General features: G+C 48.2%; 1 protein-coding gene across 2 annotated transcripts in view; it reads left to right on the top strand.

Moving 5' to 3' along the window:
• Nucleotides 1–24,358, top strand: part of LOC140425776 (sperm-associated microtubule inner protein 4) — a 108,337-nt gene that overhangs the window by 12,034 nt on the left and 71,945 nt on the right. The window lies entirely within an intron of this gene.

The following is a 24,358-nucleotide window of genomic DNA, read 5'->3' on the forward strand; positions in this document are numbered from 1 at the left end:
ATAAGGTCACCCCCGGTGTCCAATCCTCCCCGCGCCCCACCAGGACTGAGTCTGCAGCCACCAGGCGAGCATCCCAACCGGCAATAGCAGGTTAGTTCCACGCCATCGGGTACTTGGCCGGTCAGGAGTGGAGGATCGCTGGACTGGCCTCTGTCAATGGGCCCCCAGCCGCGCAGCGTACTCCGCGATCACGTCGATTCTAGGGTCCCGGAGAATCGCCGGACCGGCGCCAGGCCCGATTTCGGCGTGAAATTGGATTCTCCGCAGCCCTGCGCCGAAATCATGTTCTGCGCGGGGCTGAGGAGAATTCTGCGCGGGGCTGAGGAGAATCCAGCCCCTGATTGGTGTAGAGAACCAATTTTCACGTGCAAAATATGATTTTGCGAATTGAAAATGAGAATCGATTAGAACAATTTAGTATCAGTTACAGGAGGTAAAACACTTGAATAAAGACTTGAAATATCTAAATGATAAACTTGTAGAAGCAAATTCCAAAAAGGTAGATCTTCAATTAAAATGTGATGAACTTCAAGCTGGAGAAGTGTAGGCCTGAGACTGTAGCTACTAACTTTTCCAATTCTGTATTTTTGCCTTTCATTTCTGCTTTGCTCTTGTTTTTAAGCCTATATTGAATATTTAAAGCTATCTTGTATTGAAACTTCCTTTATAGACATTTATTGAAACTTGGATGCGATTGTGCTTTGATTATTGATCAATTATGTAATCAGTAATTTTTCTAATTGTAGATTTGGACTTTTTTCCAAGGAGTTTTCTTGCACATCATATTCACAGCTTCTGTTTTGGCTGAACATTGTAGGTGTGTCGAGACCACTAAAAAAAAGTTACATATTGTCCTAAAAAGAGGAACTATTCTTACTATATTGACCCCAATGACCCTTGGACTACAAGTCAGGACGAGAGTGGCCTTACGTAGGGTGGGCAGCTGGTGTGGTCATCAGGAGATGGAGTTTGATTGATGGATATAACACCTGATGAATGGCAGATGAGAGGACACCATCAAAAAATGGGTAAACAACTTGGATGTTGCGAAGCCTGCATGGCCTTGCAGAGCCTGTTAGGACAATTGATCAGACTTGTTTTGAGAATGTGTGCACCAGGCCTCGAGAGGCTGAGATGGAGCCAGAAATTTGGCTTAAAGTGACCCTGTTTCCAGGACTCGCTGCTACAGCCAGAGTGGAACAGACAGACACTGGAGACGATAGGAGGAAGGGATGGAGTGACGGAACGTAGTGCCCACCGCCCTTTGTAATGTTATTCGGAGACTGGGTGAAATAGACCAATTTGGGGTTCTCCATTTTTGGGAGCTGCCTTGAACAGAATAACTTGGGGTTAATATTTGTAACATAATATTAAATATATAAAGTGCTTTCTCCTTTTAATAAAGTTGCCTTTCTTCTTATTTATTACTATATTATCAATTGTAATTTTACATACTGCTTATCGTTATTCAATAAAATTGTTGTTTTAACACATTACTTGGAATTGTGACTCATTCCTGTTACATTCAGAGTGTGGCTCCGAGTCAAAGTGAGACTCCGAAGTGACTCTCACACCCCTTACAGAAGGCTCATGAAAATGCATTGAACAGGAAAAGGATTTGGTTGAGCGCAGAATTAAAAACTAAAACTGATGAACAGTTAGAAGTCCGTCATGAAAAGAACAATGTGAACTCCAACATGATTTGGAGAACTAAATGAATGAAATGTTTGATGTGGAAGAGCAGAGACCTCGGAGACCTCTGGTGAGCCCACAAATGGGGGCCAAATGGAATGGCACTCGTGGGGGATCTCCCAGGGGATCAGAGACCCCAACTGCATGCCCTTTGGGCAGGGTAGAGCCCTGGTACTGCTGGTGCCACCTGGGCTCCCTGGCAGAGCCACCTTGGTGCCAGCCTGGCACTGCCAAGGTGCCACACTGGTATTTCTTTGCGCATGTGTAATCGGGCCAGGGTGCTTTGTGTGGATGTTGCGGGGGTGCAAGCATAGGGCCAGGGAGCCTCCCATAGTGCGTTTGGGCTGAGGGGAGGTCGAGCGTCGATTGCGGGCCTTGGAGATCAGGATACCATTTTAAAATGGCATCCTGATCTCTTGCTATACTGGGGAGTCTGACGGGTGGAGCTCCCCAATGTACTAAACGGGGCTGTGTGCAGCCTTGGCCGTGCATTCCTCGCCGAGTCCCTTCTTCAACGCTGCGATCGCCGGGAAACACGCAGCTAAACGCACTCGCTATGAGACTTTGTTCCCAATTAGTTGAATCGAGGTCTTAGTCATTTCTGGGGGAGAATTCCGCCCAATCAGTGAATTGGAAATGTTTAAGGAGCAATCAGCAGCCATGGAAGAAAGATTCTGAAATGAATTGAATGCCCGTGGGAAGTTATTAAGCTTGTTTCAGAGTTTTGTGAATGACTATGAAACAAAGACAACTGAAGTGACCAGAGCAGTTGCTGAACTGAATGAAAAGATAAACAAAGTTGGGAAAGAATTGGCCAAGAGGAGAGTCAACAAACACTTGGATAACATTGTGACATAAATTGAGACCAAGGTACCGTATTTGAAATGTCGAGGGGAATATATGAGCGTGTTCAGAAGGGTGTAGCATGTACCTTGGATAAAATAGAACATGGTGTGAGTCAAGCGAGGAAAAGTCCCTCGGTGCAAATCTTTTTCACCTGATGGTAATCAAATGATGAAAAAGGAAAATCTGTTATGGTAGAAATTAATGAGGAACATCATTTTGATGTTGAAGATGTCCGACATAACCGTAAAGGACTCATTGAAGGCATGTTTCCGTGAACAGAGGTGTAAAAGTAAGAAAAATCCATTTTCATCTGTCTTAAAGTTTATATGCATCCATATCTGAAGAGGGTAAGACCACCAGAGTATTAGGTTGCAGTCACACCATCAAGATGAAAACCCGAGTACAAAATAGAAATACCAGTTGATCAAGATATTACAAAAGATGGATGCTATTTAACCAAAAGGTTTCTAAGTGTGGTAGTGAGCAGGAACTGCCGCTTCCCGCCGCTCGGACCGGCGAGCCTGTCACCGCTGTAAAATGTGAATTGGTCCACTTAACAAGGTCCCATGGGCTTCACTTCACAAATTATGATCCTGCCAGCTGATTCGCCGGGACTGCACTTGACAGCTCCCCGCTAACAAGGGAGAGCAGCACTTAAACCGTTCCTGTACAGCCAACCCCACTCAGCTCGCAGCCATGCCACCGAGGAGACTAGCCACACTATTCAGGGATGCCGGCCTGAACAGATTGTTGCACGCGATAGAGGCCCATACTCTCCACCCCCCTTCTCCCCATACCCCCCACCCCTCTTCTCCTCCATCTCTCCATCACCCCCACCCAAACCCCTTCCTCCATAACCGGGTGCAACTCACGATGCCCCCCTGGGTCCCTGCAAAAAAAGTTGGCCCACAACAGACGGGAGAGGGCCCATGATGGCGAACATCAGAATCCCCACCCCTTATGAGGAACAGGCCCTGGAGGATGGCCGAGGACAGATATGTCACTGACATAGACGTTGGCGCATGGCGCTGAGGTGAGGACCCAGCGGCCCCCACCGAGATGACCTGTCATTCGTAGGTTGTTAATGTCATCCAAACCCAAACTGACCTATCCCTGCCATTGACCACATGTCCATTCTCCCGCAGGATCCTCATCCAACGGTGCCAGCCTATCTAGGGTGGTTCTTTCCCGCCCCCCCACCCCCGCCCCCTTGCAGGACATCACGGTATTCGCCGCACAGCTGCCATCCCATTTCCACCAGTGCAGAGACACACACCTCGGGGGCGACAATATTGGCCAGGCTTCTGGGGCACAATCTGGTGAGCAGCACACAGTTGCTGATGGACATAAGGTGGAGACAGGAACGCCCAGGCGCAACAGCAGTCAGAGGTCTGCTGGGTCCCAGTCAGGTGCTGAGCCTCTGAACCAGGTTGACCTGGAGCTGATGAAGACGCTAGGGTGCGGCCGAGAGATTCAGAGGGAGATGTCAGCGACACTCCACAGGTTCATAGCCGATTGGAGGAGTCCCAGAGCCTATGGGCACAGGAGATGGCACCAGCAATGCGTGCGTGACGACCACAGTGGAGAGCCTGCTGTACGATATTGGCACCATGAGTGGTGGTGTCCAAGGCGTGGTTCAATCAGTGACTGCCATGTCTGAGCACCTCAACAGCATGTCTCAGTCGCTGGAGACATCGCCTAGTACCAGGTGGACCTTAATGAGGCACTGCAGGACATGTCCCAGTCTGAGGTTGGCATTCCTGTGGTGCTGCGGGATGTGTCCCAGTCTCAGATGGACATAGCTGAGATGCCGCGGAGCTTGTCTCAGTCACAGGTGGACATTACCTGGAGCACTCCACAGCATATTCCAGTCACTGAGGAGCATCGCTGGGGCATCAACACTGTGCTTCAGACACTGGAGAGCCGCCAGGGCTGGCAGAGCTAGATGACGCAGAGACAGCCGGGGCTTGATCCAGCTGCCCCTCATCTTCAGGGACCCCAGAGCCCTATGGGCACCGACCGGGAGGAGAGAGCGCTGGGTGCCAACCTGGAGCTACTCTACAGAATGGCGATGATGCCTACCAGTTCCCGCTGACAACCACATGTCTGAGTCAGCACGCGGAACAGAGACGTGTGCCGCCAGCAAGTGGCCCTGGGCCCTCCCATTCCTGTGTCCCCAGAGGATGCTCACCAGGGGCACCAAAGGCCACATGACGCGGAAAGCTGGCTGCCTCCACCTCTGATGTGCATCCTGGGGCAACAGCTAAACGCATGTGTCGAGCTTGGAAGGCTAAGCAGATCGAGGATCACTGAGAGGGCACTGGGGGTGAGGGGGGTAGAGGGATGAGGGTGCTTTGGGGAATGAGAGGTGGGGGGGGGGGAAGGGTTGGGAGAGTGGGTAGCACCATCAAGGGATTGGGGCAGTTGGGGACATGTGTACGGAATTTAGAAAAATAGACCTTGGTCAATTTGACACCTCTGCCACTTTCTTCTGCAATGTGGGCTGAGCACCAATCCCATGCCCCAGCTCCCCAGGGCATGGAGGGCCTGGATGCCACCATTTTCCACCCCCCCCCCCCCCCCCTCCCCTGCACTCCCCCCTACCCCTACCCCTCTAGGCTTGTTGCAACCTCGCCATTGCCGCCTGTCCTCCATCCACCGGCTGGTCCTGCTGGTTCTTCCTGGGCTGGTCCTTCAGCCCTTCCTGATCCAGAGCCTCCCCATCCTCTAAGGTGGCCACATGTTCCTCCTCCCCACCTCCACCTTATTGTTGCTCTGCTGCTGTGTCCTCCACAAACTGGGCAACCCTCTGGCGGGTGTACTGCAGGGCACCACCAGTGCAGCTGAGGCATCAAAACCGCATCATGAGGAGACCAGTGCACCGCTCAATGATAGCCCAGGTGGCTGCATGGGCCTCGTTCTTTCGGATCTCCGCATCGGTTACCGGTGGTGTTATTAGCCAGATCCTCAGCGGGTACCCCTTATCGCCAAAGACCCAATCGGCCAAACTGGGGTGGTCCTCATAGAGGCCGGGAATGACTGACTGCCTCAAGATGTAGCTGTCGGGCACACAGCCTAGAAAGCTTGCACACACTTGCGTGATCTTCATGTGGTGGTCGCACTCGAGCTGGATGTTCTGGGAGTGGAACACGGCCTGTTGCTATAGGGCACTCCTACTCCGTAGTATATAACATGTGTATTGTGGTAAACTGCCACTGTATTATATGTAATGTGGTAAACCACTGCCTGCTGGCTCTGCCTCCCCTCGGGTTCGGTATAAAGGTGGCTGGTCTCCGCTGCTGCCTCAGTTCGGGATCCGAGGCCAGGAGGCTTTCTGTTTAGTTTATTAAAATCTCAGTTATGTTCACTACTCATCTCATGTTCGTTGATGGCACATCAATTTAATAAGCTAAACATCTAAGATGAATTGATCGCTCAAGCCTGATCGCCTGGAGCTGGACCCACAGGCAGCCGACGCCACTGCAACGTTCGAGCACTGGCTAAGCTGCTTCGAAGCGTACCTCGGATTCTCCACCGAAGACTTCATCGACCTCCAGAAGCAGCAGATCCTCAATGCACGGGTGAGCCTGCAAGTTTTCCTTCTCATCAGGGACGCCCCCTTGTATACAGAGGCGATAATGCTGCTGAAGGGACAGTATGTAAAGTCTGTAAATGAGGTGTATGCTAGGCAAGTTCTTGCCACGAGGCAACAACGCCCTGGGGAATCACTAGCCGAATTCTTGTGTGCCTTGCGGGTACTCGGCCGGAACTGTGCTTTCAAGGCGGTATCGGCTACCCAACACGCGGAACTGTTGATCAGGGACGCCTATGTGGCAGGCATGAAATCGGACTACATCCACCAGCAATTACTGGAAGGGGCTACACTCGGCCTCCTAGAGACAGTGCAGATCTCAAACACGCTGGAGGTGGTGTTCCAGAACATGGAGGCCTACACCTCCGACCACGCGGCACCCTCGTGGACCTCGTGGTTGCCGCCATCGTCCGACACGAGTGCGGCGCAGGCCTGTGCCGCGCAGCAGCCCGCCAATGCCGGAGGTCCGCAGTGCTACTTTTGCAGCCAGGGTAAGCATCCCAGACAATGCTGCCCTGCACGCAATGCAACTTGCAACGGGTGTGGGAGGAAGGGCCACTTTGCGAAAGCCTACCAGGCCAGATTATCCCTAAAACTCTTAGGTTCAACAGCGCTGCCTGCTGCCTGTCGGGGCCGCCCCCAGCTGCCGCGCCACCCGCCATGTGCAACCCATGGCGCCACCATCTTTGACGTCATCTTATACTCCACCCTCGACCCATGGGGGCCGCTATCTTTGATGCCATCTCCGATGCCACCTGCCACGCGCGACCCATGGGGGCTACCATTTTGGGACCACTCTGCAGCCTCCCGAGAGCCCTGCTCACCCAGTCATACGCTGGCCGCCGCTACCGCCGACCGGCTTACCCATCACCTTCCGAAGCTCACCTCCATCACGCTCGACCAGTCCCGGCCACATCACCTCGCAAAATCTACGATGACCGTCCAGATCAACGAGCACGAGACGGCCTGCCTTTTCGACTCCGGGAGCACAGACAGCTTCATTCACCCAGATCCAGTACGGCGCTGTTCCCTCCCAACCTGCGACCCAGAAAATCTCCCTGGCTTCCGGATCACATTCAGTAGAAATCCGGGGATACTGTGTCGCGACCCTTACTATTCAAGGCTAACTTTAAGCTCTACATCCTTCCCCATCTCTGCGCTGCCCTATTACTGGGGCTCGACTTCCAGTGCCACCTCCAAAGCCTTACTTTAAAGTTTGGTGGACCCCTGTCCCCCCCCCTCACCGTCTGTGGCCTCGCGACACTTAAGGTCGCTCCACCCTCGCTCTTTGCTAACCTCACCCCGGACTGTAAGCCTGTCGCTACTAGGAGCAGACGATACAGTTCCCGGGACAGGGCCTTTATCAGGTCGGAGGTCCAGCAACTCTTACAAGAGGGGATCATTGAGGCTAGTACCAGCCCCTGGAGAGCCCAAGTGGTGGTCGTCAAGACTGGGGAGAAGCACCGGATGGTCATCGACTACAGTCAGACCATCAACCGATACACGCAGCTCGATGCGTACCCCCTCCCCCGCATATCTGACATGGTCAACCAGATTGCGCAGTATCGAGTCTTCTCCGCAGTTGACTTGAAGCCCGCGTACCACCAGCTCCCTATCCACCCGGAGGGCCGCCAATACACTTCCTTCGAGGCAGATGGCCGCCTCTACCACTTCCTCAGGGTTCCCTTCGGCGTCACCAATGGGGTCTCGGTCTTCGTTGTGGAAAATGGAGTCCTAGGGCCCGACCCCGACCACATGCGCCCCCTCATGGAACTCCCCCTCCCCTATTGCCCCAAGACCCTGAAGAGATGCCTGGGGTTCTTCTCTTACTTTACCCAGTGGGTCCCTAATTATGCAGACAAGGCCCGTCCACTTATTAAATCCACAATTTTTCCCCTGGCGGCTGAGGCCTGCCTGGCCTTCAACCGCATCAAGACAGATATTGCCAAAGCCGCGATGCACGCTGTGGACGAGTCCATTCCGTTCTAGGTGGAGAGCGATGCGTCGGACTTTGCTCTGGCCACTACCCTCAACCAGGCGGGTAGGCCCGTGGCATTCTTCTCCCGCACCCTCCATGCCTCCGAAATTCGACACTCCTTCGTCGAAAAGAAAGCCCAAGCCATTGTAGAAGCTGTGCCTCATTGGAGGCATTACCTGGCTGGCAGGCGATTCACTCTCCTCACTGACCAACGGTCGGTTGCCTTCATGTTTAACAATACACAGCGGGCCAAAATCAAGAACGACAAGATTCTGAGGTGGAAGATCGAGCTCTCCATCTACAACTACGAGATCTTGTACCGACCGGGGAAGCTCAATGAGCCCCCAAAGGCCCTATCCCGCGGTACATGTGCCAGCGCACAAGTGGACCGACTCCGGGCCCTCCACAGTGACATCTGTCACCCGAGGGGGTCACCCGTTTTTTTCATTTTGTCAAGGCTCGCAACCTGCCTTACTCCATCGAGGAGGTCAGGACCATGACCAGGATATGACAGGTCTGCGCGGAGTGCAAACCGCACTTCTATTGGCCAGACAGAGCGCACCTGGTAAAGGCCTCTCGCCCCTTTGAGCGCCTCAGCATCGATTTCAAAGGGCCCCTTCCTTCCACTGACCGTAACGTGTACTTCCTCAACACTGTTGATGAATACTCGAAGATTCCCCTTTGCCATCCCATGCCCTGACATGACCTCTGCCATCGTCATCAAGGCCCTGACAGTCTTTTCACCCTGTTCGGGTTTCCCGCCTACATCCACAGTGATCGGGGCTCCGCCTTCATGAGCGACGAGTTGCGTCAGTTCCTGCTTTGCAAGGGCATTGCCTCCAGCAGGACGACCAGTTACAACTCCCGGGGCAACGGACAGGTGGAGAGGGAGACCGCAACAGTCTGGAAGGCCGTCCTCCTGGCTCTACGGTCTAGAAGTCTCTCAGTCTCCCACTGGCAGGAGGTCCTCTCCGATGCGCTCCACTCCATCCGGTCGCTCCTGTGTACTGCCACCAACGAGACCCCTCACGAACGTATGTTTGCCTTCCCCAGGAAGTCCACCTCCAGAAGTCTTGCTTCCGTCCTGGCTGACAGTCCTAGGGCCCGTCCTCTTCCAGAAGCATGGGAAGAGTCATAAATCAGACCCCCTCGTCGAGAAGGTCATGCTCCTCCATGCCAATCCACAATATGCCTACATGGCACATCATGACGGGCGACAGGACGGTCTCCCTCTGGGATTTGGCACCTGCAGGTTCCCCAGCGGCCATCACCACCACCCCCGACCCGACACCGCCTTCCGCCACCTCTACCCACCTACCTCAAGATCTGGCACCTGCAGGCCCACCGGCGGCCATTATCACCCCCCCCCCCTCCCCTAACCGACGGAAGGTCAAGGCCACCGATAGATTTGATCTTTAAATCCACTCCACCTCGCTGGACACTCTTTTTTAACAGAGGGTGAATGTGGTAAACCACTGTATTGTATTGTACTGTTGTCTTGTTACATGCCTGGGCTTGTCCCTGCTGGCTCCGAACCACTGTAGTATATTATATGTAATGTGGTAAACCACTGCCTGCTGGCCCCGCCTCCCCTCGGGCTTGGTATAAAGGTGGCTGGTCTCCACCGCTGCCTCAGTTCGGGATCCGAGGCCAGGAGGCTTTCTGTTTAGTTTATTAAAGCCTCAGTTACGTTCACTACTCGTCTCGTGTTCGTTGATGGCACATCACGACCCAAAGATGTGCAGGGTAGGTGGATTGGCTATGCTATATTGCCCTTTAATTGGAAAAAATGAATTGAATACTCTAAAAAAAAAATTTTTAAGTACTTGTGGGCTGTAGCTTGTGAGATGCCGCGCGGACATGTCCCAGCTCGAGCCCTGGAATGATCCAGAGACGTAGAGATTCACGGCTGCAGTGACCTTGATGGTCCCGGGAGCGGGTATCCTCCTCCTCTATGTAGTGCCAAGTCTGCGAAGACATGGTACAGGTGCCACAGCATCCCCTTGTTGAGGTGGAGCCTTCTGCAGCATGCGCTGTCTGTCATCTGTTCGAAAGACCGCAAAGCCTGTACACCTTGGGCCGTTGCCGGTCCCACCCTCTGAGTCCCTCCCTGGCCTGACGGGTGGCCGGGTCCTCACGCTGTGAGGCGGGGGCCTGCACATGGGCTGCTGCCTCGAGTCTCTGTCGATCCTGCTGCCGCTGCATCTTCTGCTGCATGGCCTGCCAGCAGCACCACAAGGGCAGCTTCCACGGGGTCCAAGATATCGTCCCTTGCATGTAATATCTTTAATGAATTAGGAGAGGGTAAGAGACTGACAATCAGCAGTGCCGCCTCACCCTGGAATCCTCCATTCCCCCATTTCTGCCACCCCCTCATTCCCCCCTCCTCCCATTGCTTCCCCTCCCCTATTCCCCGATTGCTCCCCCCTCACCACATTCCCTATTTCTCCCCCTGCCAGCTGACGCTCCCTGCCCACGCATCCCTGGCTGCAGCGGGGGCCCCTGCTTACCAGACCCCACACCCTGTACCCCAGACACCCGCATGTTACGTTATGTGGACCGGGCACTGGTCCCCTCCCTGGTAAACACGCCCACTCTCTGGTCGCCGAAACTTTCCCAGTGCTGGGGCCCAGCCCCTGGGTATTCGGATGTTGGCCACTGCGTCCATGGTGTTGCCTCCCTCAGTGTTCAGGCACAGTGTCCAGGCATCATGGTCTGATTGGGACGCTAGGCAATAACTCCCAAAGCCACATGACACGCTTACCAAAGGGCATCCACTTGTGATGTGTGAAGTGCCCGCTTATCAACAATTGGCAATTCTCAATTAGCAATAGCCTTCAGCTGCATGGTCAGAGGCCTCTGCAGTCAAGTGTGAGTTATGGGTAGCCGGTGGGGCTCAGGGCTGAGTTCGAGGTTGGCCCCAGCATCGGGAACAATGATCCAGGGGTGACATGGCAGACCCGCAAGCGCTGAGACACCCCCCCCCCCCTCCCAGCACCCCCCCCCCCCCCCCCCCGCCCAGCCGAGGTCATGGGCATTCACCCCGCTGCTCCGCAGGCCCCCCCGCCCCGCCCCCATGGCGGCCCACCCTTGTTAGACGTTTAGCTGCTGTTGTTTAATGAGTCAAAGGTTCTGCTCCGTTTCTCAAACACCTTTATTTCACTTTAACCGACTCTGGACAAAACTCTATCATCACATCATCTGACACCAAGGCCACCTGAAGCCCCTTTACATATCAGTGTCAATTATTAGATACTGAACATAAATGCGACAACTAATTGGAATGTCTCTTAACCCATTACTTAACAGTCCCCCCTTCCTTGGCGAAAAACAAAATTAGGTGAAAACAAAATTACAAGATACTCAAAAGCACACACGCAAATTCCCCTTTTTCTTTTTCATTTTTGGAAGAAAAAAAAACAGTCACAGAAACAGGCGCCCTTCATTAACAATATCCAAAAGTTTCTGTGAGCTAGCCCCTCTTTTTGTAAAACAGTCTGACAATTTTTTGCTACTGTCAATTGATTTAATTTTTGCTATTTCCCCTCTGTCCAACCTTGTGATGTCTATCCTCAACCTTTTTTCATTGACACTTTTTGTAGGGTGCACATTTTTCCACCGGGATTTATTGTCAATGTGACATTCAATGGGTATAGTACCCAAATCCCCTAATCCCAAAATTTCTGTCAATATCTGAGATATATAAGAGGCCATATCCACTGCTTCTACAAGGCTTAACATCTCAGCCGCCAAAGTGCTTTTGACCACTCTCATTATTTTCTTTGTTTCCCACACAAGAGGGCAACATTTATCATTGTTCCCCAAAAGGAAAATTATAAAACCTCCTGCGCTTTAAACCCCATCACTTAAATTTGCGTAGGACGCATCACTATAAACTATGAGTTTCAAGTGCCTATGGTCACCTAAAACCGGGAACCTCAAAACACACTCCCCCATTTTTAGTTTGACCAACGCTTTATTTGCTCTTATTATGTCATCCACTTTGGGATCATTCATTTTTGTACTCCACTCTAAGACATCAAAACTCATGTTTGGTCTCGTCTGTCTTCCTAACCAATTAATTTGCCCAATTAAACTTCGCAGTTGCTTTTTTTCCATCTTTGAAACCATTGCGTCTTTTTGTGAAACCCGGCCACGACTAATTGCTATTGGGCTGATGCTTTCCAAATAAGATTGCTGACATAAAGTTGCCCCTAACTTAGTCTGTCCAATTTCCAGTCCAACATATTTAAATGCACCGGAAGCCTGACTTCCAACCCTGAATTCTTTCCTCAAAGCAGAGATTACAATTGCTTCAAAATCACTAGTCCCCCACCCCACAAAAAATCATCAACATGCATCATAAAGATGCCAGAAAGATTTCCTTTATAGTGCCAGTAAAACATTGCCGGATGTGCTTTCAACTGGCAACAGCCTAACTTTAACAAAACTGACGTTATTGAAAAATACCAGACTCTAGACGCATCATTCAATCCATATACACATTTGTTCAACTTTCAGAGTACCCCTTCTGTGTTAGCTGCCTCTTTAGGAGAACGGGGAAAAATGTCTCTCTGGAGCTGATGCCCCTGCAAAAAGGCAGCTTTTATATCTATAGATTTGCATTCCCATGCCTTTGTGGCTAATAGAGCCAAGAAGATCTTTAAAATAACCTTTCCTGCCGTAGGTGAATCTACCCTTAAATCCTGATCTTCTAAGTTTTCTTCAAATCCCCTTGCCACAAGCCTGGCCTTTGCCTTCTAAGTTCCATCCAGAAGAACCTTTTCCATGCAAATCCATCTGTGTGATAGAGCTCTTTGTCCCCTATCCGGTACTTCCTTGTATACCCCAAATTCACTCCAACTATGCGGTTCTTGCTGTTTGGCATCTTTGATAACCTTTTCATCTAATTTATTGGAAGCCACCAAAATCTCACGTGCATGTGGGCTTCTACTCCTATTAGTATTCGTAGTCTTACTCATGTTCCGAGACCTTGATAAACTACGTCCCCTTTCCCGTCTGGTATCTCGTTCTGTACTGCTACTGCTTGATCTTTCCCTTCTGCTGTGGGATGTCCTTTCAATAGTTCTCGACCTTTTCCTGCAGACCTATTCACTATCCGATGTACTATCTGAACTGGCACTGCATTTCTGTGCCCTCCATTTTTGAATTTCATGTTCCCAATCCATTGTCTTGATTCCCTCCCCTGACTGCTGTACATTCAACCAATGTTCATACTTTGCAGTGGCCTTCCATGCTCTACTAATAAGAGTTGCATCCTTCCATTGACTGGACCCTTCTGGCAAGTATGTCACTTTTGTACCAACTTTTGGCAGTTGTCCTTTTGGAAAAATGGCCTGTTCTAATTCATCAGAAGTGTTGTGTTCCTCTAGAGAAACCCTGTCTATATCAGTTAACTGTTCCTCATAGTTCTGTAACACGTGCATACCAGATGACTCTGGTTCCTCGTCATGTCTGTCTGCTCTGTCTAAATTTGAAGTCTGTGCCCATTATCATTGATGAATGTACCCTAACAGTTTGATTGCCGTGTTGCAAAATAATTGTTTTGCCATCTATGCCTATGATCTTCCCTGGGCCTTTCCATTCATTAAAATTGTCTCTCTTATAGTATACTATGTCTCCTTGCTGAAAAATGGTATTTGATGGCCGTACATTATGCCTTAAAGCTCTGCGAATTCTTTCAGAGACTTCTGCTTCCAAAAAGGCTTTTCTACTGCTATGTAATGCATTCAAATGCCCAGCAAAGGCAGAGCTAATTGTAGTCCCTTCCCAAGCTGGAGGTTGGTCACCCAAAATGGACGGAATTTTAGGATTTCTACCAAACACTAATTGATAGGGATTATAGCCCCCAACCATCTGCAATGAATTATTTGCATGTACTGCCCATGCTAAAGCTGAATTTAGCCTGCAATTCGGTCTATCTACCAAAATTTTCCAGAGCATGTCATCTATTACTGCATGGTTTCTTTCACAGACACCATTACTAAATGGGCTTTCCACAGCCATATTCATAACTGTGATATTCACGTTTTCACACATATCCCTAAACTCATCATTAGCAAATTCTCCCCCAAGGAATTTTGCCAGTGGGCCCATTCCTGTCCCTATCCATTTTTCCACGATTTGATCCAGAATTACTCTCTTTTCTTTACTTCGTACAATCATCAATTGACTAAATCTGGTTGCTAAATCTACAAAATGCAAAATAAATTATTTATTGGCTTTATCCCAGATCTGAAAGTCCATGGCCACAATGTCGTTAAAATGCCTGGCCAAAGGTAGGGTTACTATCGGTCGTGCTGGTGTCCTTCTGTACTTCCTACAACTTCACAGCGATCACTAACCTGTTCTATCAGTTTAGTATAGTCTTCATCCCGTAGCCCTGCATCCTTTAATAAATTTTTCAGCCTCCGAGGAGACGGATGCGCAAATTGCCTATGCAGTTTTAATACAACAAGCTTTTTATCAGCTATAGGCCCATTTTCAACTGCCATTAACACATCCTTAACAACTGTACTTGAAATATTATTTGTCAGTAATGGAATACAATAGTGTCCTGACTGTGTAAATTGTAAGTCCACCGTCTTTCCAAAAACTGTTGCCTTATCCTGTTCCATATCCAGTTTCAGGTGTATTTTATTCATTGACGGCCTACTCAGAAACAAAGGTATCTCACTTGATACAACATCCGTGCTAATGAAATGATTCACTCTGGCAATATTGCGAGGGATCGCCACTTCAGAGTATTATCATCCCCAAACCTGAAACTTGTGGAACTTTCAAATTCCTTAACCTTGTTACGATTTTCAGCATTCAAGGAGTCCAGGTAACATTTTAACCAGTCAATTCCACACACAGTAGATGTGCAGCCACTGTCCAATACAGCACAACTGAAGGATTCTGCAACCAACACCCTCATTACCGGCATAAAACTGCTTGTTAATAGGACAATGCCTTCTTTCTGGTCACTATCTTTTTCCTCTTCTGACTCTTCCGTGTCATGTGTCGCTTCAAACACTTTATTATAACGTGTTGGACAGTTGAAAGCGTAATGGTATTGAGAGTCACATCGAAAACATCGATTTATCGTGCCCCGTGCGTTTCTGGGGTTCATCTTCCTATTGTAGGTTCTAACTGGGTTTCTGTCTTCATAATTTCCGGGTCCCAATCTCCTTCTATAGTCTTGGAACCTGTTCGTAGCCATATGATTTCACCATCATGTAGCAGTGTATCTTCTATATTCTGCTTTATTGCAGGCTGACCTATTTGGGTCATCAGAGCCATCAGAATCGAATGTTTCCCCAGAAACTTTTTTTTAAAGCTTCTGTCATCTGATCGAATGAGGTATCCTTATCGGCAAACCGAACTCCTGTCAAAACCAGGAGCTTATCCATGTTGCTCACTCTAGCACAGTCAAGTAATTTAAAGACCAACAGAGACTGTGGAAATTCCAGTTTGTGTTCCTGCAGCCTTTTATATAGTCTGCCAAATTCCATTATATAGTCTTCAATGGAGAAATCCTCTATTCTCCGAAACCTATCACAATCCGACCATGCTTCATATGCACTTAACAAGTCATCCTTTTTATAAATCTTATCCATATAACGTAATAGAGTCTGCAGACCTTCTTCTGAGTCTAACTCTTCCAATTCCAGCTCAGAAAACACTTTGCTTCGGATTTTACTGTCATAAGGTAGAGAAAGAGCCAATGCCATACCTTGTTTTCTCTTTCCCAAAGCAGTTACTTTAGTCCACATAACTACTGCACTTCCCCATTGGTCGTACGATTCCCTTTCAGAAAATAAGGTGGGGGGGGGGGGGGGGGTAGTCTTATCCGGCCATCTTTATCCTAGGTTCAGCCACATATCTTCTTTTTTTTTCTTCTCACTCTCTCCTTGGTTTGGTCTGGAAAAGTTGCATCTTTCAACCCTTCACATTTACACAGCAACCATCTTCTGCTACCATTTGTTAGACTTTTAGCTGCTGTTGTATAAAGAGTCAAAGGTTCTGCTCCTTTTCTATAACACCTTTATTTCACTTCAACAGACTCTGGACAAAACTCTATCATCACATCACCTGACACAAAGGCCACCTGAAGCCCCTTTACATATCAGTGTCAATTATTAGATACTTAACATAAATGAGACAACAAATTGGAATGTCTCTTAACCCATTACTTAACAACCCTGGCCAGGGCTGGCCTCCCTGGGGGCTCCCCCACTTCCCCACCCCCCTCTGAGCACCGAGGCAGCAACCTCAGTGCCCCCGGGCTCATTGCCTGTGAACGAAGATGGCTCCTCACCTCCTTGTGTCCCTGCAGCAGCCATTCCGCCAGCTTCACCTTTTAAAAGGAGTACTAATCGGCGCCCGTGTGACCACACGCTGGGGAGGATGTTAAGTCACGGTGGGGGGGGGGGGGGGGCCTTCGATAGGCGGTGGCTTCAGTTAATTGTATGGAAATTGGACTTAAGTGGTGATTATTGGTTTCTCGCCATGCTGTGGCGGAATCCTGATTTTTCCAACGGGTTAGATCGCAAACAGATTGGCGTAAAGCACGGTTCTCAAATTTGGCCTCTCCCGCGATCTGACGGCCTTGCCACACTCTCGCTTAAGTGCAACGCGGCCATTGGCGGGATTCTCCGATAGCCGATGCCAAAATCGTGTTCAGCGATCAGCCGGAGAATCCCCGTTAACGCTGGAATAGGGGGCGGTGCCGTTTTTGCGATGCTCCACCCCCTAAATACGGCATACTTGTGGAGTACGAGACACGCCGAATGGACGGCCTCAGGATGTCACCTGAGGCCTTTCCCCGATGCTGTCCCCCCAATGGGCCGAGTCCCCGACGGCATGGGACACGTGTTCTCACACCGTTCGGGGCCTTCGCGTGGCAGCTGTTGACTGAGTTTTTGGCAGGAAGACTCCGCGCGCGGCCGGCGCCATGTCGCACGGCACAGCCGCGAGCCCCCCCACCGGACAGAGGATTGGTGCGGGGGAGGCGCCAACTTTCTGATCGTAAGACCAGGCGGATCCTGCGGCTGTGTCCGCAGGATCAGAGAATCCAGCTGCATATCTTCACCACATTTCACCATGATACATTATGGCAAAAAAAACATAATTGATGGCGTTCTATTCAAAGTTCAAAGAAAGGGTTTGGGGGAAAAAGGTAAATGAGGAATTATGATAATTCCATGGTGTTTGAATTCTGCTAATCCTGTTTGTTATATATAGTGACATTTGTTTTGGTTAAGCCTTTATAAATTGTACAATACAACATATGTAGTTGTGAAACTAAAGGAAATGTTGATCAGTATGGTATCTAATATGCTATTTGGTGGAGGTTTATGGTTTTAAGTTCTTGTAAAGAAAGTGTAAAGCCATTGTAAAAAAAACCTTCATTGTGGTGAAGCTTTTGTTCTCCCAAGGGAAAAAGTGTGATAAAACCCAAATAATTATCTTAAACTGAAGGTGGAAGTTGAGAACTGCAGTTTCCAATGAGCCTTGGGCCTTTTGTGCATGCGGCGGAAACAACTGCACATGCTCAGTTCATTTATTTTTCCTTCTTCAGGCTGGGAATCGGTCCTGCGTGTCTGTGCAAAAGCAAGGTAGGGCGGACAACTTGAAAAGCAGGTCAGATAACCTGAACCAGAGTGCCATTACCAAATAAGTGCCTCAGGGAGCAGGGCACGGGAGGGTGACATGGAGAATGTCCAAAATCCACGGAGGGTACAAGGAAAGGCTCCAGAAGGAAGTCCTATGTAAGGGACAAAGACAGAGATCAGGAATAGGTTGTATTATGTTAAGCTGAAAGTAGGAACTGAGAAATAGGCTCCAAGTTTAAGAAATCGCTGCAGTGAGCAGATATAAAGTGACGTGGACTTGAAAGAAGCCCTGCAGATCCGAGAAGGCAGCTGGAGGTTGGTGAACCCATGTTGTAGGCCACTGGGGCAAAGGTACCCCTTTGGAGCAGTGGGACTCTACTTGACCAAGCTGAAGATCTGAAATTGTGCTTGGAAGGAGATATTTGAATGTACTCGTAAAAGGTATCTCTGAAGACGAGAGTGAAACCCTGTTAGGATGCCACCTAATTGGGAGCGACATTTGGAAAGAATTCCAAGGTGAGATCTTTAACTACAGAGATTTGAAACACTCATGCGAAAGACATTTGTTTCACTGATATTGCTTAGCTCACACTGTGACAAACATCTGGCTGGCTTGTGAAGAAATTCATGGAATCTGTTTTGGTTGCGCCAGCATTTATTGTGGAGTGTTCAGTGTGTGTGTCAGAGAGAGAAGACAGGGATTTTTAGCTGTCTGAACAGCTACAAGGCTACAAGAACTACAAGAACAACTACAAGGCTATTGGGACAGTTGTTACCTGAATAATCAGTTATAGGACTCAGTAAAGTCATCAGTTTAGTAGAGATTCTATTCCAAGACTAAGTTTAGGGAACTAATTTGTTTGCCCTGCACTTGAGGAAATGGTGGGTTGCATTTTCCAGTCTTTCGCGCCAGCAGGATCTTCTGGCCTTGCTGAAGTCAACCCCAATGACAAGTTCCTGGCAGTGGGGAAGGCGAGCCATACTCAACTTTGTCGGGACTAGAAGATTCCACCAGCAGTTAATGGCTCACTGCATTTGCTGTGGGAAACCAGACCTATGAGGCAGGAATATCCCAGCGATGAGTTAAGAGTAGGTTTTTTGGGTATCTCCAGGAGGGATACAAGTTGGATGAGAAGCATTAAGTGAATGCATATGATTACTTGAAGGATACCATTTGCAATTGTGGCAAGAAATCTTTGTGTCAAGCTATTGATAACTCTTTGCTTGTGTGTGTGCCTGGAAAGATTTTGCTAGTGTAAAGGAATAATGGAAATTTTATTCATCTACTTACATTTGTACTGACATCTTTCCAACTTTCTTGTCTGTGTAATATAATTCAGTTTTCAGATTTGAATAAATATTTTATTCTTTGTATTAAGAGTTCATTAGCAATCTCCTATGAATTTGTTCAGTTACTTACCTCCATGTTTTCTTGTCCAGTGTTAACATCAGCTGGGATCGTAACACTATTGAACCATCTAATATTACAGTTAATCAGCCTTAGATAAAACTTTCTGTAGTTCTGGAAATAGAAGTCTCTGTACATACTAAGCCTGGACCAATGTGAAATGTGTGCATCTCCGTCTCTGAATATGGGTGTGTGAGTACTGCCAAGTGAGCGCAGGAACTGCTGGTGCACTTTCACTTTCACATATCTGCCATCCCTTTGCTTGTCCCCCTGCAAAACACACTGATGGAAGAAGACTAACACTGAGAAACTCAAACATTCCACTAATGCTAGGGCACAGAAAAGAGAGGCTTCAGAACAATTGGCACAGGTGCAGTATAAAGGATTAACCGAAGGGAAATGCTAATATGTCACATCATTATGTATCGCTGACATCAATCAGTCATGTTTTAGACTCTCCCCTGAGAGTGAGAGTGGTTTGCACATCATGCTCAGGAGCAAAATGCCTAAACCTGTTCAGATATGTTACTTTTTAAAAATATATTTTTATTGAATGTTACATTTGTACACTGCACAGCAGTGATTGAGACAATTATTATGTACAATTTACATGTTTTTCTTCCATCAGCCTCCCCCTCCCTTTTCGTTTTTCAAGCTCCGTCTTGGGCCCTTTCTTATGCCGTAGATGTTAAGTCAATTTTTCAACTTATATTTGTTATTGTACCTATGGCTTTGTGAGGGGGCCCTCTGGTCCTCTTTCCCTGTGTCCCCTTCTGATATTTCCCTGGGTTCCTCCCTTGCTGCCCCCCCCCTTTGTTCCTGTCGGCTTTGTGTGGTCCTGTTGGCACCTATTGGTTCCCCCGTCCTCCCTCCCTTCCTATCCGCTATTGGCCTCTAACAGGTCTTGGAACAGGCTGGTAAATTGTCCCCATGCTTTGTGGAAGCCCGCGTCCAATCCTCGGATGGTATATTGGATCTCCTCCAAATGGAGAAGTTCCGACAGGTCTGCCAGCCAGTCTGCAGCTGTGGGTGGTGCTGCTGATCACCAGGTGAGCAGGATTCTCCGTTTGTTGTTCTGGCGGGTCCAATAGCCCGAAGACTGACACTCTCGGGCATGGCTCCACCCTCATCCCCACAACCTTGGACATCGCCTCAAAGAAGGCTGTCCAGAATCCGCCAAGTTTGGGGCACGCCCAGAACATGTGGGTGTGGTTGGCCGGGTCTCTCTGACACTGTTCACACTTGTCCTCCACCTCCGTGAAGAACCTGCTCATTCGGGTTCTGGTCAGGTGCGCTCTGTGCACCACTTTGAGCTGCATTAGGCTGAGCCTTGCGCAGAAGCATGTGGAGTTGGCCCTGCTCAGTGCTTCGCTCCAGAGTCCCCACCCTACTTCTGTCCCTAGTTCGCCCTCCCATTTCTGTCTGGTCTCGCCCAGTGGTGTTCGAGCTCTACCCAGTAGCTGTCCATACATTTTCCCACATAGCCCCCCGTCTTTGCATAGTTACAACTGTAAATCAGATTACCTAACCTGTACCCTGTTTGGGCTTGGAATTCAAGACCAAGCTGAACTGATCCAATTTGAAAAGATTTTTTGCCAATTGACAGAATGATTTCCCTGCTCCACAAACTAGCAGTGGATCTTCACTGCACACACCTCAACCAATGTAATATTCAGAGGGATTCGCCCACAAGTGTATGCACTTGCGTAAGCCTTTTTAGGTTTCGAAAGGCACTCATAGCTTCCAAAAGACAGGTTGTAATTTGGTTTATATACTATGGTGTTCAGTGTTTGGTTTGCTTTTGCAGCCTAGTAACCTGCAGCAGGACAAAAACACCTTGTGAATAATGAAACAGTACTATAGAGTTTCCCATCCAATGTGATGAGATATCATAGCTATTGTACTGCTGTCCCATTCTGCTATTGCACTAATAAAAGAGTCAATCAAACGATGACTGAATGAATTTAAGTCAGCTTAGATGAGGTAAAGATCTGTCGGTAGGTTTGCTGCTAATATCGACATTAATATCCAAACATTAAAAATTGAAATCCAGATAAAATGTATGAATTCTTTGACACCATCTAAATTACAATTAAATCATTCCTCTTGTCCATATTTTGTTAACACGCATGCACCAATTTCTACCGAATTGTAAACATAACTGTTCCATTACACCCAGTACTGAACAACAAAAACACAAATGAATTAATTTAATCTTTTATGAATTCGCATTCCTGATGAGTTTCATCGTACTCACTACCCACTCCCCAGCCACCATTACCACCCTCCCCAACCACCTCCACCCCGCACTAAGCCTCTGTCTACCCACAGAGCACACATCGAGATTTAAGTACGCAGCTCACCTGCAGAATTTCCCATCCACGAATGAGAAATCCTAACTGATCTCATTGCCTGAATTTCTGATCTGTGCTGCGATTGAAGTTCCCCACTGGGAACATCAATTTGTGAGATTGCGTCTGAAGCTGTTTCGATTTCTTTCAAAGAGTTTTGATACTAGCACCAGCTTTAAAAAAGAATAAACCAGCTAATGCTTCAGAAAATCTCTACTTTTTTTTTGCTGCCGCGAAATGTAAGATGAGATCACAGGGGTGATTATGTGATCTTGTGCTCCCAGCGCAGAGCTTTAACATGACAGGGAGCGGAGGAGCAAAGTCAGCATGTGCACTGAATAATCTGAGAGATTTTAGCTCCAATAATTTCGATCTCTTATCACAGTTGCACCAAAAGAGGAGATGGAGAAAGCTGGGATCTGATCTAGGTATATAAAACACCAAAAGGGATTGATAAAGTAAACGTAGACCAAATGTTCCCCCATGTGGGGAAATCTAGAATGAGAGGTCACGTATATAGGCTGAGAGGTGGTAGATTTAGAACTGAGATGAGGAGGAATTACTGCTCGCAGAGGGTGGTGAATTTGTGGAACTCGCTGCCCCATAGTACGGTGGAATCAGAGTTATTAAACGGTTTCAAGAATAGATAGATATATTTTTGATTAAAAATAACCGGCTGAAGGGATATGGGCAACAGGTAGAGAGATGTATTTGAGACCAGGAAGAGATTAGCGATGACCTGATTGACTTGCGGAGCAGGCTCAGAGGGCTGAACTGCCTTTTTCTGTTCCTAGTTCCTATGGAATGGTCTAAATCTTCTGATTATGAGTCGGCGGTGAGGAATGTTACCCAAGCAGACTGAGAAAATTAACAGTAATGATTCCCACACCTTTTTTAAAATTGAAAAATTATGTAATTGTGTCAGAAGGTTGGCTCAACTCATTCCGATGATGAGGGGCTTTTATATTATGAAGAAAGATTGGACAGATTGGGCCTATACATATTGGAGTTTAGAAGAATGAGAGGTGATCTTATTTACACATACAAGATCCTGAAGGGATTTGATAGGGCAGATACCAGGAGGATGTTTCTACTTATCGGACAGACTAGAACCAGGGGACACAGATGACGAATAAGAGGTCCACCGTTTAAAAGTGAGGTGGGAGATTCTTTTTTTCTCTCAAAGGGTTTTCGTCTGTGGAATTCCTTTCCCCAGACAGCAGCAGAGGCTGAATCATTGAATTGATTCAAGGCAGAGTTATACAGATTTTTGATGGATAAGACAGTCAAAGGCTATGGGGGGCAGACAGCAAAGTCTGAATCAAGACACAACCAGATCAGCCATGATCTTATTGAATGGCGGAGGATGCTCGAAGGGCTGAATGGCCTACTCCTGCTCCTCAGTTCAATATTCCTCTAACTTTTTAATACATGCTAACTGTGGCAAGGTTCCTTGTCATTGATGTGTATTTGGAAGTTTAAGACTCCCCACAGTGCAGAAGGAGACAATTCGGCCCATCAAGTCTGCACCGACCCTCTGAATGAGCACCCCACGCAGGGCAACTCCCCTGCCCTATCCCTGTAACCCCACCTTAACCTGCACATCTTTTGGACTGTGGGAGGAAAGCGGAGCACCCGGAGGAAACCCATGCAGACATGGGGAGAACATGCAAACTCCACAGAGTCACCCAAGGCTGGAATTGAACCCGGGTCCCTGGCGCTGAGGCAGCAGTGCAAGCCACTATGCCACTGTGCCGCCTTGTGCCGCCTTGTGCCTCTGTGCCGCCCTTATTATCGTAGAATTATCCTCAGCATAGAATCATTTTGTCGATAATTTTAAGGTTACTCTGTTTGCCTTTTAATACGTACCTGACAAGGTGTACAGCAGAATATTTCACTGGTAATGCTGCATTGCTGGGTTTACTTAGTGCATCAGAATACCTGTTAATTCCCCAATTTTGCAGGATTGGAAAATGATGTGCTCTTTGCAATGGAGAAAATAAATTCAGTTCTGCATTGGAGTAGTGCAACATTTATTATTTCTTTAAAATAAATAATGTCTACCTATTATATGTTTCTGTAAGTTTTTTAAACGAGTTTCCTTGGCAATACTACTGTTATCTCTTTGAGGATGGCAATTTCTTGAAAAAAGCTGCTCTATTGAATATTGTGAAGCAAATATGCATTCATGCTCCAATATACAAACACAAATTGAAACAACTGTAACAAACTATACTCATGAACTGTATAAATGTTGGAATCTTATCAGTAAGAAATGAGTAAGGCAAAAACACTTGAATGCAAAGGAGTTTATGCACCCTAAATGTTATACCTTAGAGTGTCCACTAGGTGGTGGTGATGATACATCATTGGATGCAGTTTGATCGTCTATTTGTCGTATAAAATCATGTAAAAGTTCAGTTTCTGAGATTACGTTTTTAGAGGGTTGACTTTTACACAAGTAATAGCTTTTGAGGGGTTGAAATCTAATTTGCAGAATTAGAACCATAGAATTCCTACAGTGCAGTAGGAGGGCATTCAGCCCATCGAGTCTGCAATGATCTTCTGAAAGAGCATCCTGTCGAGGCCCATCCCCGCAGCCCCACCTAACCTTTGGACACTAAGGGATAATTTATCACGGCCAATCCACCTAACCTGCACATCTTTGGACTGTGGGAGGAAACCGGAGCACCTGGAGGAAACCCACGCAGACATGGGAGAGTGCAAGCTCCACACAGCCAGTCACCCAAGTTCGGAATCAAACCCGGGTCCCTGGTGCTGTGAGGCAGCAGTGCTAACCACTGTGCCACCCGTGCCAGGTCGGAGACTGTTCCCGCCAATTCCGCCCCCAAATGTAGCTGAAAGGGAGCC

The sequence above is a fragment of the Scyliorhinus torazame genome, chromosome 6, assembly GCF_047496885.1.
Source record: "Scyliorhinus torazame isolate Kashiwa2021f chromosome 6, sScyTor2.1, whole genome shotgun sequence".
NCBI classification, from domain to species: Eukaryota; Metazoa; Chordata; class Chondrichthyes; order Carcharhiniformes; family Scyliorhinidae; genus Scyliorhinus; species Scyliorhinus torazame.